Below are 15,599 nucleotides of genomic sequence, written 5' to 3' on the forward strand. Positions count from 1 at the left end.
CCCTGGGGGTTCGGGGAGAAGGCGGGGCTCCACTGGTAGGGGCGGGTGCAGAAGGCGAGCTGGTTGCGTTCCTTCACCGCGTTTGCATTCCGTCGCGCGCGCTCTATCAAGATCTGGGGTACAGGAGTGCACGAGAATGTATGACCAAGTTAAGAAGAGACTGACAAAGGACAGAAATACACTATGACATGTTGTGACTATTATGAAAAAGTAGTATGAGGGCATATTCTCTCAATAAAAGTTTATTTAATGCGTCAAGCTTAAAAATCACCACCAGCAAATCATTTGCATAGCCTATGTGGCAGCTGAACTTTCTTCTATTTAATTTTTCAGCAGTGCTTTATTAAAAGACATAGGTTGCCAAAAATAATAAGTTAGTTGTATTGTAAGCTGAAAAGAATGAGAAGTTGTAAGCTGAAAAGAATGAGTTGATGTGAAGCAGTCTCTTCTGAGGCTAGCAAGAAAAAATAGACATTTCAACTGTGCCTTTAGATTCGCAGTCAGGTTAATGGAAACAAATAGCCCCGGGTCATTCACTTTAAAACCTAAAGAAAGAAGCAAACAATGGACCGACCACCAGAGCTGTAGAATCGGTATAGAATTCAAAGACTCAAGAGACAGTTTTCTATAACAGGTTAACCTGGGGTATCCTCTAATGCACATTAATGAAGTCTCCTTTATGTACAGTTGGGAAGGTCCCCTGGAGGAGGAAATGGAAACCCACTCCAGTATTTTTGTCTAGAGAATCCCATGGATAGAGGAGCCTGGTGGGCTACAGTCCATGGGGTCACAAAAAGTCGGACACGACTGAGCAACTAATACTATGTAAGGAGGAGGTAATTAGGGAGCAATCATGGAAAGACTTGATAGCTAACCTGAGGAATTTATCTTTAGTCTAAGAACAGAAGGATAATCCCAAATTAAGCAGAAAAGATGGGCACTGTTTCCTAAAATGTGGCATTTATAAATCATTTGGGGTGAATGAAAGGATCTAAGGATTCACTTTTATGTAAATGTCTTCCCTGACCTAGGGATGGAACCCGGGTCTCTAGCACTGCAGGCAGATTCTTTACCATCTGAGCCACCAAGGAATCCCCAAACAGGACATTAAGTTACACTGAAAGGCAAAAGAAAAGAAGGAAGGAAAGTTATGACCAATCTAGACAGCATATTAAAAAGCAGAGACATTGCTTTGCCAACAAAGGTCCATCTAGTCAAAGCTATGGTTTTTTCAGTAGTCATGTATGGATATGAGAGTTGGACCATAAAGAAAGCTGAGCGCCAAAGAATTGATGCTTTTGAACTGTGGTGTTGGAGAAGACTCTTGAGAGCCCCTGGACTGCAAGGAGATCCAACCAGTCCATCTTAAAGGAAATCAGTCCTGAATATTCATTGGAAGGACTGATGCTGAAATTGAAACTCCAATACTTTGGCCACCTGATGCGAAGAACTGACTCATTGGAAAAGACCCTGATGCTGGGAAAGATTGAAGGCGGGAGGAGAAGGGGACAACAGAGGATGAGATGGTTGGATCGCATCACCCACTCAATGGACATGAGTTTGAGTAAACTCCAGGAGTTGGTGATGGACAGGGAGGCTTGACATGCTGCAGTCCATGGGGTCACAGTCACATGACTGAGTGACTGAACTGAACTGAACTGAAAGGGAAAGTGAGAGGGTCTTGTTTCAAACTCAAGAGAAAGTATGTTGGTGACTAGGATGTATTTAACATTTTTCTGACATTTGCATGTCTCCCTTTTTTAAACACGGTGAAGGCTTCATTTTTAAAATCTTATCAAAAGGTAAATCACAAAAGAAAATAAAAAGGTAAATCACATCTACAGTTACATAGCATTGTTTTAGGGTGTGTGTATGTGTGTGTTTGTAGAAATTCTTCCACTTCTACCAAGCAATACTTGATTTCCCAGCAAGTAATAGTGTAAATTTTCCTTTGCAAATTTAAGTATAAGTTGAGTTCATTGAAAGAAAAAAATTGGAAAAACAACTTACAAACTGAACAGAATCAGTGGTATGTAGATATGACAATGATGGCAGTGTTATACAAATAACTAGTGTAGGGAAAATTTTACCTGTGAGTATAAGAACCTGTAGGGTTTGAATCCTAAAATATTCAGGTTGGAAGAAGTCTTAGACATATATTCTAATCTTTTCTTGTACAAAAAATGGAAAAAGACTCGAAATGATTTGCCTAAAGTCACAGAAAGGGTTGATGGCAGAGGAAGAAGAATTACTCAAGCTTTCCTAATTCCTGCCTCAGCCTCTTTCTCTTTCTGAACCGCAAACGAACTTCCCAAGTGAGATTGTTTCAGGACCACAGAACCTTCTAGGTAGCCCTTAAAATCCTTGCTTCTGTCTGTCTGGACATCATTGGATTGGGCAGAAAAAAGCTAAGACTGTGATAAAGCCCATGATCAGATTCTACCAGGAACATACCCACAGTCAGAAAGGATTAGAGTTACTTAGCTTGCTTCAGGGCTTCCCTGGTGACTCAGATGGTAAACAATCATCTTGCCATGCAGGAGACCAGGGTTCAACCTCTAGGTTGGGAAGATCCCCTGGAAAAAGGAATGGCAACCCACTCCAGGATTCTTGCTTAGAGAATTCTTGTTTGAAGGGAGAATGCATTAAGAGAAGCCACAAGGTATCTTAATAAGAGGAAGTTGGGAAGAGCTTATTATAGAATTTGGGTTTGTGTTGGTTTCCTCTAAGGAGGGGCTTAAGGAAGTGAGGAACATTTTTGGATTGGACACAGTTAAGAAGCAAGGACAATTCAGTAACTAGGTATCTTAATAATTTTTATCCAGAAGAAAGAATTCAAGCCAGGCCGGAGTTGCCTGTGAAAGAAAAGCAGGACCCACTCCTGTTAGAGGAGGAGAATGTTGAGTCATATTTGTGGTTCCAAAGTGGCCTTCCTTGTCTATGTCTTGCTCCAAATACAGAGTTACCTTGTCTGATATTTGCTTATATTCTGTGAGCACTTGTTTATGTTCAGTAAGGAACATTGGGTCTAGCCAGCAGCTGAAGTTTTTTCACTTTCTGACCTGCAAGCATTAGTCCTCCCATGTGGGACCCTACCCATCTCAGTGTTTCTGACCCTAAACGGTTAAATGTGCTTCATCTAGGTGGCAGAGGTGGGGGAGAGGGTGAGGCAGGAGATAGATGGGGTTTAGGCCAGACAAACTAGTCTCCTGTTTGCATTTCCTGAGACAGGAGGTAGGTGGGCTCCAGGTTAGGCATTTATAATAAGCCTCCTGTTTGCACTTCGAAATAGAAACAGGATAAATAACCAGGCTTTGTTTCCTGTGGACATTTGAGGATAATAGCTATGGTAGGGACAGGGAGGGGCTAAACCCTGTTTGAGAAAAAGATAAAGAGGTCACATATGTCCCCTCCTGGGGGCAAGGGAGATGCTGCACATGTGCAGGAAGACTCCTTGGGGGTCAGAAAGGAGGGGGCACCACTCCATAGTTCAGTTCAGTTCAGTCGCTCAGTCATGTCTGACTCTTTGCAACCCTGTAGACTGCAGCACACCAGGCTTCCCTGTCCATCACCAACTCCCGGGGCTTACTCAATGCCAAAGCCCCTTCTCCCTATCCCCCAGAGGCCTCTGGGCTGGAATCCATCTTGGAAAAAAAGTTGCACACGCATGTTAGTGTGGGTCCTAGGGCAGGGCAGGTATGAAAAAAGAAGCCAGATAATTGGCCAAAGGTAAAGAGTTGACTCATTGGAAAAGACCCTAATGCTGGGAGGGATTGGGGGCAGGAGGAGAAGGGGACGACAGAGGAGGAGATGGCTGGATGACATCACCGACTTGATGGACATGAGTTTGAGTAAACTCTGGGAGTTGGTGATGGACAGGGAGGCCTGGCATGCTGCGATTCATGGGGTCGCAAAGAGTCGGACATGACTGAGTGACTGAATTGAACTGAACTGAAACAAAGAACCAGAAGAACTGCCCTATTTGAGTGAACTTAACCACCTCTTTACTGCTCCTCCTTACTAGGGAAAGACCCCGATGTTGGGAAAGATTGCTGGCAGAAGAAGAGGGCAACAGGACGAGATGGCTGGATGGCATCACCGATGTAATGGACATGAACTTGGGCAAATTCCAGGAGATGGTGAAGGACAGGGAGGCCTGGCGTGCTGCAGTCCATGGCGTCGGGAAGAGTGGGACATGATTAGGCAACTGAACAACACCAATCATCTCTTTCCTGCTCCTCCTTACTGGGGAGCATGCCCACACCTTTCTCTCTGGGTGCGTTGCTTCTGTAACAAACAGTTTCTCTGTCTGAGCGCTCTCCTACTTGTACTGTGTCATTAATAATAAACTTTGTACTTGTTTTTACAGTTTTGCCTTCTTGAGAAATGGCATTTTTCAATGGGCACAAGGGCTAGGGAAATTTTGCTTCTAGCCTCTAGCCCCTGATGGTCTAGTGGTTAGGATTCCTGCTTTTCTTCCAGGAAAGGAGGTTCAATTCCTGGACAGGGAACTTAGATCTGGCTTCAAGCCACCTCTCATCACAGCCTCTCCGAGATCAAGGGATCTTTGAGATCATCTATTCCACTTTCCCACTTCCTGTAATCAAGGGATCTTTGAGATCATCTATTCCACTTTCCCACTTCCTGTAAGGATCCTTCAGCAACATCTCTTCTGGGGTGGGGGGCTCACTGTTATGCAAAGCAGAGGAAAAATTTCCTCCTCCCCTTTGAGGTCCTGTTATGGGGCTGGTGAAGCCTGTGGAGCCTTACATTTTAAATTTGTGGAGAAGTGATTAGACAAAGGATAAGGGTTTATGGCTTTTAAAAAGTGGCAGCCTGTGGAAAAGTAAATATATGGGCGAAACTAATGGAAGATAAGGATGTTTCAGTCAGTTTGTTTTGTTGTTCCTCTCACTGATAAGAGTCTATCTAGAGTTGTCTCTCCTGTGATTAACTTTTGCTCTTCCTGGTAGAGAGGAGATTAGGGACACCTCCACGAAGGGAAATTCTTAAAAATTAATTTATTTTAATTAGAAAGACGGTAACAATGATCCTACATACAGGGCAGCAAAAGAGACACAGATGTAAAGAACAAAGGGAAATTTACAGGGGGACGGCAGAGAGCTTTTCTGCATCTGCTTCTCAGTTGTCTTCAGCTGGAAATAATCCTTATGCCAAAGTGGTGTATTTGGGGGTGGAATGATCTCATCACTTATATTCCTATATATTGTTTGAAAAGGTAACCCATGTATTTGATTTTTTAAAATACCGCATAAAAGAAAGTCGGCTGAAAAAAAACAAGCACAACCTAAAAGCTGAGAGTTGTTTTATTTGGCGGACATTCATGGAACTTCAAGCCCAAGCCCGGGACGCAGCATCTCAGATAAATGCTGAGAAAACTGTTGAAAAGAAGAGAAGAGGCCAGGATATATAGAGATTTTGTGACAACCGCTAGGTAGTCAGAACAAAAGGTTACTGTTGTTCAAAGAAAACTAGATATCTCAAGTTAAGGAATTTAGCGCTTTCCTATGTATGGGAAGATGCAAGAGTCTAGGCTCACTGAAATCATTCCTTTGATAAGCACTTCGGCTATCTGTATTTATCCTGTGTTTTCTCATCCTGAGATTCCTCAAGATGACTGCTAGATGGCTGGCAGTCTGTTTCCTTCCTGAGTTCCCTCAGGGCTCACTGCCTGAGGAGTCTGTAATCTAGTGGCTGGATCCTTTGTTTACTGACCTTACAGGCAATATTTTATTTCACGAGAACATACAGTGAAAATGTATGAGCTTACTTCCTCCATCTCCCAAATCTGTTTCCAGAGTTCATGTATGCCCATGCCAGCACTATATGAATTATCTACCTCTCCATTTTTTACCTATAGTCGCAGTCCAACCACGTGGTGTTGCAACATTGCTTATTTCACATAACTTATTCATTCATTTAAGAAATAGTTACCAAGCTCTTACTATGCGCTAGGCACTGTTCCCAGTAATGAGAGGAGAGCAGGGAGCAAACAAAATGCTTGCTCTTAGAAGAGTTTATGCTGTTGTCGACTAAAAAATATGCACAATATGAGAGTGGCAAGTTTAGTTTTATTGGGGGCAAAGCAAGGATTGCAGCCTGGGAGACAGCACCTCAGATAGCTCTGAGAGACCCCTCTGAGGATTTTGTGATATGTGATTTTGGCAAAGGGGGAAGTACATGCAATCAAGCACATCTTTTTTGGTAGGAATTTTCTGCTGCTCTCAAAGTTTGTGCTGGTCATGAGAAGCAATAGCCACCACGAAGGATCTTAGTGCTTCTCTAGATTGAGGAAATGTAAGAACTGGGCTCATAAAATCAGCTCCCGAGAATATCTAACTATCTGAAGACCTGTCCTGCCAGTTTCCCAAAGCGCAAGGTCCCTCATTTCTGCTCTCCACCCTGAGCTCCTTCGGGGGTGTTGGAGGTCACCAGCTGCAGTGCCACGTGATTAATCCTTGTAGAGGTTGATGGCAAGCACCCACAGCAAGTGCCAATCCGTGGTTGACACTTTGCAGGTGGTCTTAGCGGTAAGGAACCCGCCTGCCAACGCAGGTTAGACGTAAGAGACGTGGGTTCGATCCCTAGGTCAGGAAGATCCCTTGGAGGAGGACATGGCAACCCACTCCAGTATTCTTGTCTGGAGAGTCCCATGGACAGAGGAGACTGGCGAGCTACAGTCCATGAGGTCGCACAGAGTCGGGTACAACTGAAGCAACTTGGCACGCACGCACCGCATGCATTGTACTGAAATGTTAGAGCAGGTAAGTAGCTAGGTTTGAGCAGAAGAATAGGGGCGAGAGGCCAAGGGGCAGGACAATGTGGCCGAAATCTTGGCTCCCTGCCCACTGATGCCAAATAGAAATACGAGATAGAATTGGAGAAAATAGAAAAGAGTAGCTTTATTATTTTTGCCAGGCAAAAGGAATACGCACTAGGCTAGTACCTCAAGAACTGTGCCCTGTTCTCTTGGGAATAGGGAAAGGTCATGAAGGTCTTGCTTTTTTTTTTTTCTCTTTTGTGAAGTTTTAAAACGGCTACAGCTGGCACCAGGCAACTCAGCAACCAGGTCTAGTGTCCCTGAAGTTGTCGGCCCCCGACCTTTTTGAAATACAGAATGATACAACAGAGTGTAGGGGGAGAAGGATGCCAGGTGCAGAGTACAATTCATAAGAAGTCAGAGAGTAATTAGCTTTGTGAAGGACAAGCCCAGCTACAAGTGTTTGTGAGTAATAACAGCTAAAGAATAACCAAGGTTGTTTAACTCTTCCAAGCCTCTTTGGCTTATATGTGCCAAAGGCCTTTCACTCATTTTTGTTTTTGCTGTAAACAGCAAAAGTCCAGTGACAGACAAAGAAAGGCAGGAACCTCCAGACTGACAGGAAACCACACCTTTTGGGTGATAAGTATCCTGCAAGCAGACAAAGAAAGGCGAGGAAAGGCGGGAATCTCCTGCATAGGCATGTAACCTGTTGCTCATTATGCTCTCATTACAATAAAATTAGCTTCATTAAGTGAGCAGATAAGTTCCCATCATGCACCAATGCCATGACCCCTGTGATCCAAGCTGAATAAGGACAAAAACCCCTCCTCTGCTTGGTAAGATGGAGCTGGGATAAAAATCAGGGACTATGACCTCCAAACTCCCCCTTCCCCAGTGAATATTCCACCCCTTCATTTGTATGCCCCTCATATCTGGCTTGCCAGAGAAATCCAGGGCAGCAGCTGCTGACCTGTCTTCCCACCCTCCCTCTGAGGGCATTGTAGTTCAGTCCCTAAGTCATGCCTGCCTCTTTGAGACCCCAAGGACTGCAGCGCGCCAGGCTTCCCTGTCCGTCACTATCTCCCGGAGCGTGCTCAAACTCATGTCCATCGAGTCAGTGATGCCATCCAACCACATCATCCTCTGTCGTCCCCTTCTCCTCCTGACTTCTATCTTCCCCAGCATCTGGGTCTTTTCCAATGAATTGGCTTTTCACTTCAGGTGGCCAAAGTATTGGAGGGCATATTCTTGCTTAAATAAATTCTCACTTTACTTTCTTAGCCTCCTTGCTTGTCTCTGAATTCTTTCAAGATGAGGCAAGAACCTTAAATTCACTGGGAACAAAAAGTAACAGGCAACAAATAACTGTATAAAATGACATCAGATACTGACAAGAGCTGTGAAGAAAAAATAAGCCAGGAGAAGACAAGACAGAGTTGGTGGGTCTTTTTTAAAGAAAGTAGTCTGGACAAATCTTTTAGAAGACCTGACATTTGAGCAGATATTTGAAGGAAGTGCGAAAGTCATGGGAATATCTGGAGGAAAAGTGGTTCCAATGTGGAACAGCAGGAGGGAAATCCCTGAGCTAGAAGTATGCATGCATGCCCACTCGCTCAGTTGTGTCTGACTCTCTGCAACCCCATGGACTGTAGCCTGCCAGTCTCTTCTGTCCTTGGGATTTTCCAGGCAAGAGTCATTTCGTCCTCCAGGGGATCTTCCCAACCTAGGGATTGAACTTGCGTCTGCTGCATTGGCAGGCAGATTCTTTACCACTGAACCACTTGGGATTCCCATGATAGAAGTTTGCTTATCTTAAAAACCACAAAGCCAGGGAGACTGGAGCATGGGCAAGAGGGAACACGGTGAGAGATAGTATTGCACAGGTATGCGTGGAGGTAGTTCACCGGGGGGTGTCTGTCGTTGACCATGGTAACTCTAGATTTTATTCAGTACGAAGTTTTTGAGCAGGGGAAGGATGTGACCATGTTTACATTTTGAAGGGATCATTTTGGTTTTGGGGTAGAGAGGAGACCGAGGCAGGGCTGGAGGTTAGAGCAGAAGCAAAGACAGGACTAGTTAGGAGACTATCGCTGTGTGAAATGAAAAATGTTGCCTGCCATGTGTCGACTGAAAATAAATGCACGTGAGAGCAAAATGAGGACTATAGCCTGGGAGACAGCATTTCAGACAGCTCCGAGAAGCTGCTCCAAAGAGGTAGGTGGGGGGCGGGGAGGGGGGGGGGAGTTCAGTATATATGTGATTTTGATGATGCGGGAGTACATAAAATCAAGCATGCATTTTTGCTGAAGGTTGCTGCTGCTAGTCTCATGAAGACTTCTATTAGTCATGAGAAGCTGACATCACCATCAAAGATTTTAGTGCTTTTCTTGATATGATGAAATGCAAGACTGGGGCTCATTAAAACCATCTTTTGAAACTATTTAACTATCTGGAGACCTGTTTTGCCAGTTTTCCCCAGAGCACAGAGTGCCTCATTCCTGATCTCCATCCCTGACTTCTTTCAGGAGGTGCTGAAGGTCAGCAACTGCAGCAGCTCTTAACTGCCACAAAGGTAGACAGCAAGTACCAATGGTAAGTGCCAACTTCTAAGTGACACATGTCAGAAAAAAAAGGGTGTTGCAGCCATTACCACCACCTAGGACAGTGAGCCCTGAAGGAACTCAGGATGGAGACAAACCCTTGGCCGCTGCAGTCACTCCAGCTGTGCGCCTGAGGGAATTCAGGATGGAGAAAATCTGGATACTGGCCCTAAGTAGTTACGGTGCATATCAAAGAAATGATTTCAGCGTGCTCTCGACTCTTACACAGAAAAACCCATACGTAGAAAAGCGCTACATTCTTAAACTTGAGATGTCTGGTTTTCTTTAACAGTAATCTGTGTTGCAAAAACTCCAACATATCCCAGATCCTCCCTCATCTTTTCAGAGCAGTTTCTCAAAGTTATCTGAGAGGGTGTGTCCTGGACTTAAATCCTCAATTTTGTCTGCCAAAATTCTCAACTTTTAGGTTGTGCTTTTTTTTTTTCCAGTTGATAGCTGTATGCACAGCTTGAAGACCAGTCTATAACTAAAGTGTATCTACATCTGTCTCAGTCCTCATTAGTTCTTTCTATGATAATCCATTTTATGGATGTACTATAAAGCATTTAATTCGCTAGTCCTGGATGTTTAGCTTCTTCTCAGCCCTTCTACTGTTATAAACAATGAACCAATGAATATCCTTTATGTTCATGTCCCAAAATTATCTGCAGGATTATTCCACGAACTATAACTGCTGATCACAGGTTACAGTATGTTATTTCCCACACTGAAATTAAATCTGGTGAACTCATTCTCACCATGAACCCAAAGAAACAAGGGGTTTTGTTTGGTTGGTTGGTTTTGTCAGGCAAATGTATGCTCCTGGGTTCTTTGCCTCGTCACAATAAAAATTTGGAGTGACGGACATTAAAGCCCCCTCGGCGGGTCACAGCTCTCAGCTCTTGGACAGACTGTGTTATAGCTCTTAAATAAATCGGTGTTACAGCTCTATTTTATTTAGATAATAGCAGGAAAATCCATCTTCAAGGCGTGAGGGCACGTCGATCCAAAGACGTGAAGAGAAGAGCGCCCCATCGCCAGGGAGAGAGAGAGAGGGAAGAGGGCTTTGGCTCCTCTTTTTATATGTTTCTCTGTCCCTGGGCCTGTCCTATGTAAATTGGGCCGGCCAGGAGTGTTGTTTGTTTTACCTGAGGTTCTCACTCCGGTACTCGGACCTTTCTTTGTTCTATTTTCGTGGGCTTTTCCCTTCCAGGTCTTTTAGTCACCGCCATTCTGGACTCCTTTTCCCTATTCTAACTACCTAACAGTTTGGTTTTGGTTTCAGTTAAAAAAAAAAAAAATCTTTGGGGAACTGGCTGGCCGTCCAGTGGTTAGGATTCGGAGTTTTCACTACCCACGGGTGGTGGGCATGACCAAAAAAAAAAAAAGAAAAGAAAAGAATTCTTTGTCATACCACTGCTTCAGAAATTAAAGAGAGGCATGCGCCACCCCTCCCACATCAGTTTTCTTCTTTAAATATTCCCAGTCTAGCAAGATTCCGCCTGCGGCTCCGTCATCTCTCCCAGAATAGTCTCCATCTCAGGTGCCAGAAAGAGAAACTGAGGCACAGGCAGGATCCGAAGCACAAGTCCTTCCCCCGGTCTGGCTGTCCCCTTTTCCCCCTTAACATTTCCTTCCCTCCCCCATCCCTCCGGGCCAACTTTCAGGCTGCCAACCCCAACCCCGGTCCCTCGCGGCTCAGAAGCAGGACTTCCACCCGCTGCCCCTCCTCGGCGCGCTCGGGGGCTGCGGAAGGGGCCGCGACGCCTCCTGGTCCCCTCCGAGCCGCCGTAGCGCGAGTCTCGGGAGTTCGGCAGCTCCAGTCGCCAAGGCAACGGGCTCCGCTGAGCTCGGCGGGCGCCTGGCAGCCCTCGGGAGGCGCTGCGGGCCGGCGGCCCGGGCTCGGCTGGCGGCGGGACGGCAGGTGAGCAGGGGCCGGGTGGGCAATCGCGGCCCAGCGCCCGGCTCCCGGCGTCGACTCTTCGCAGCGGGCGAGGGGCTGGGCCGCTGGGGTTTCCGGAAAGGAGACAGGGCCTGACCTTTATCCGCGGCTCCCCACTCCTCCATCCTTGGCGCCGGGGAGGAGCCCCTGGAGCAGTTTAATTTCGTCGGGCGCGGGCGGGGAGTCGCTTTGCGTTGTTCATTATGTTGGGGGTGGGGGTGGGGGCAATTGGCCTGATTCAAAAGTTTTTTTAAAAGCACCTCTTATTTGGGGGTCGACAAAGAACTCCGAACTGCCGAAAACGAGCATCTGTGCGACTCTTCTGGGGCCAGAGAGGATTAACTTCTTTGTACATCAGTTTTCCCATCTGCAGAATGGGGACAATCACAGCACCTGTTTTAGAAGGTTCAGTTCAGTTCACTTTAGAAGGTTATTACAAAGTAAATAATATATGTCAGATCTTTGCAGCTAAACCCTCAATCCTTGGGAGCTTTTATCATTACTACTACTACTAAAGAAGGTCCATTATCGAGCATGTGTTGTGTTCCAGGGCCTGGGCTGATCGCCAGGTGTAAAAATAAGTGAATGAGACACCTTGTCCTCAGGGAACTCCACAGTGTTAAGGTATAAATAGGAGCTCATTGTGGTTCCAGCTATGATTTTGGACATTCAGGGGACTGTGAATACACAGAGAAGGCAGTTAACCCAGATTTCTGGAGATGAGGTTGGGGAGGATGGTCAAAGAGAGATTCCAAAAGAAGATGCTTTTCAAAATGAGACATGACAGCTACCTTTGTATTGGCCGGAAGATGAAGCTGGTGGAGTGCATAGTGTTCTGGGCAGAGAGAACCGACCAGCGTAAGGTCCTGGGGAGAAAATGCAGGCTTCTTGGACATCTGTTAACATTTCATAGCCTGGTTAGAGACAGATTCCGGGAAGTGGAAGTGGTCTAGCTAGGTGTGTCTGAGAGAGAAGCAGGTGCCCTTCTGAAAGACTTTCTTGTGTCTCCCTGTAAGTTTGGACTTTGTTGTGAGGGTTGGTGGGGAACACCAAAGGATTTAAATCAGGGCAGTGAGTGTGTGTGTGGGGTGTGTGTGTGTGTGATCAGAGGTGTGGTTTCCAAAGATCAGGGGTTTGTGTTCCCTCTTGGTCTCGTCACTCCTCCAGTCTGTTTTTCACGTTGCAGCTATTCATTTATGGTGATTAAAAAAAAAAAATGTATTTATTGAACATCTGTTATGTGCCAAGCCCTGTGTAAGGAATCAGGTTCCTACCCTCATGGCATGTATTCTAGACATGTTCAAAGGTACATCCATGGTGATGGAAGTAGTCCAGTACAACTAGAACTGAATCAATACCGGAAGAGACCCATCCAGAGAGTGGTTTTTTTGTTTTTGTTTTTTTAAGGCCCTGATCATTCAGGGTCACTATCTTGTACACTCTTGGCAGAACCATTCACTTGGAACTACACCAAGAAAAAATGGCCAGAGAAGTGGGAGGAAAACTAGGAGAGTGTCGTAAGGAAAGCCTAAGGAAGAGATCCACTCTGTTGGATGCAGTTGAGATTTCAAGTAAAATAAGTTACATGTTAAAATACGCCTTTTGCTTAAGTAAATATAGAGGTCACCGAGAAACCCAATTGAGCAGATTTGGTGAAATGATGGGGGCGGAATCTATAATATCGGCATCTTCCAAAGGTTCAGTGTAATATGTCAGTGGAATGAGGAGCGAGTGGGATGTGAGAAAGTAACGTGTAGGCAGCTCCAAGAAGTTTGGCTGTGAAGAGAGGCGAGGAGAAGGCTGGAGAGCAGTTGGGGAATCAGGTGAAGTCTTTTTAAGCAGCAGACAGACAGGAGCAGATGTCAGTGCTGATGGTAGAGCCAGTAAGGGAGGGAGAGACAGAAAATACAGGAGATTTTCTCAGGGGAAAATAAATGGCACAAACAACTTGCCAAAAATGTGAGCACGGATACGATCCACAGCACAGATCCTTTACAAAGAGTCTGATGACGTGTTTCTTTTTTTTTTTTTCCTGGACATATGGTAAGCAAGGTAATTGCTGAAAAGGAATGTGCCCGTGTAATGCCAGCAGAAAAATAAAAGATGTAAATGTGGAAAGTTCTATATTCCTTCTCATCAGATAGGAGACATTTATTGAACTAGCATTGTGTTAAGCCCTCTCCAGGTACACTAGTCTCCATTGAAAGCATGCTCTTTACAACAACCCTGGGAGAGAGAGAGCCTCTAGTGTAATTCCCAGCTTATGGATGAGGACATTGGGGTATAATGCTTAGCCCGGGTCACATAGGATTTGAATCCAGTCCTGAGCCCAGAGCTTTTGCTCTTAATCACTCCTTAAATGATATGATTGTCTACCTACGAGATGATTATCTGCTGAAAAAAATCCAAGAGAATTGAGTTAAAAATAAGCAAGCTACAAGAGAGACAAAAAACAATAGCTTTATACCAGCAGTAGGAGTAAGAAAATGGAATTATAGGTGAATTGGTAGTAGCAACATGAAAAATAAATACTGAAGAATAAACCTTAAAATAAATGTACCCAGGCTAGTCAAATAGGATAAGAGTTGGCTGGAGGTTGGGGAGTATAGGTCAGGAAGTGTGTTTGTATGCAGAGGAAGCAATTTTTTCTTTGGGAAAATCAGGGTATTGATACCAGGAACAAAGCATGTAAAAAACCCAGATGTCTATTATGAAACATCGTGAGAAAATATGCAAAGATGTTGACTGTGATGTTTTTATAATATTGAAAAAGTAATAACAGACTGGCTACATTATGATGCAGTCATGTGATAGGTGCAATCAGCCATTAAAAAAGAGAAAGGTGGTAGCCATATATATATATGAGAAAGATGTTTACATCACATGGTGTGAAAACAGATTTCACTTGGTTGGTTTGGGAGTTTTTTAAGTGTATACATGTATATTGATAGGAAAGATGTCTAGAAAGATGAGTTCTTTATTTTTAAAAAATATTTATTTTTTATTTAGCTGTGCTGGTCTTAGCTGGGGTCCACGGGTTCTTCAGTCTTCACTGTGGCATGAGTGATCTTTTTAGCTGTGGCACGTGGACTCTGTTTCCCTGACCAGGGATTGAACCCAACCTCCTTGTGTTGGTAGCATGGTGTCTTACCATTGCGTAGAGTCGCTACCATAGTGTAGTGACTTACCACCACCAGGGAAGTCCCAAGATGAGTTCTTTAAAACAGTTTTTTATTTTTTATTGTGGTAAGCAATGCATACATTTATCATAACCATATTTAAGTGTACAGTTTAGTAGTGTTAAGGATAGTTACATCCTTGTGCAATCAACCTCCAGAATTTTTTCATCTTGCAAATCTGAAACTTTATGCCCATTAAGACAATCCCACGTTTACCCCTCTCCCTAGTCTCTGGCAACCACCATCCTACTTTCTGTTTCTATGAATTTGGTTACTCTGAATACTTCATATAAGTGAAGTCATTCAATTTTTATCTTTTTGTGCTCCCCCCCCCCCCCGCCCCCCCCATTTAGCATAATGTCCTAAGGGTTTCCCTGATGGCTCAGCAGTAAAGAATCCGCCTGCCAGTGCAGGAGACATGAGTTCCATCCCTGGGTTGGGAAGATCCCCTGGAGAAGGAAATGGCAACCCACTCCAGTATTCTTGCCTGGCAAATCCCATGGACAGAGGAGCCTGGCAGACTATAGTCCATGGAGTCACGAAAGACTCAGACACTACTTAGCTACTAAACAACAACGGCAGCAACATAATGTACTAAAGGTGCGTCATTGTTGTGGTATGTCAGCATTTCCTTCCTTTTTGAGGCTGAATGATATTCCACTGTATGTATATATACATTTTGTATATACATTGTATGTATGAACACGTTTTGTTTATTCATTCTGTAGATGGACATTTGCGTTGCTTTCCCCTTTTGGCTATTTTGAGTAATGTTGCTATAGACGATGAATGTGCCAGAAAGATAAGTTCTTTGTGTCCTGAGACCCATGGGGAGCCTTTTATTCCTTTCCTTATTGCCTTATTTTTCTTTTTTATGAGCATGAATGGCTTTCATAATCAGAAAAAAACAATAAGGATATATCCTATTTGGGGAGATGGGGGAATAAAGGTTAAAAAAAAAGAGAGACAGAGAGAGAAAAAAGAGTCAGACCTAGGGCAGTGGCTGCAGGAATGGAATGGAGTGGGCTGATTTGAGAGACCTTTTGGGAGAATCAACAGGACTTGACAACCAAGAGGTAAAGGAGAAAGGAGTG

The 15,599-nt window shown here is 44.5% G+C and overlaps 1 protein-coding gene across 1 annotated transcript in view; it reads left to right on the forward strand.

Moving 5' to 3' along the window:
- Window positions 1–11,152: 11,152 nt before the first annotated feature.
- Window positions 11,153–15,599, forward strand: part of PKIG (cAMP-dependent protein kinase inhibitor gamma) — a 77,484-nt gene continuing 73,037 nt past the window's right edge. Inside the window, exon 1 of the mRNA XM_043883196.1 lies at window positions 11,153–11,308. The gene's annotated coding sequence lies outside the window, so the exon portion shown is untranslated. The remainder of the gene's footprint in view (window positions 11,309–15,599) is intronic.

Source organism: Cervus elaphus, chromosome 23 (assembly GCF_910594005.1).
Source record: "Cervus elaphus chromosome 23, mCerEla1.1, whole genome shotgun sequence".
Lineage (NCBI taxonomy): Eukaryota > Metazoa > Chordata > Mammalia > Artiodactyla > Cervidae > Cervus > Cervus elaphus.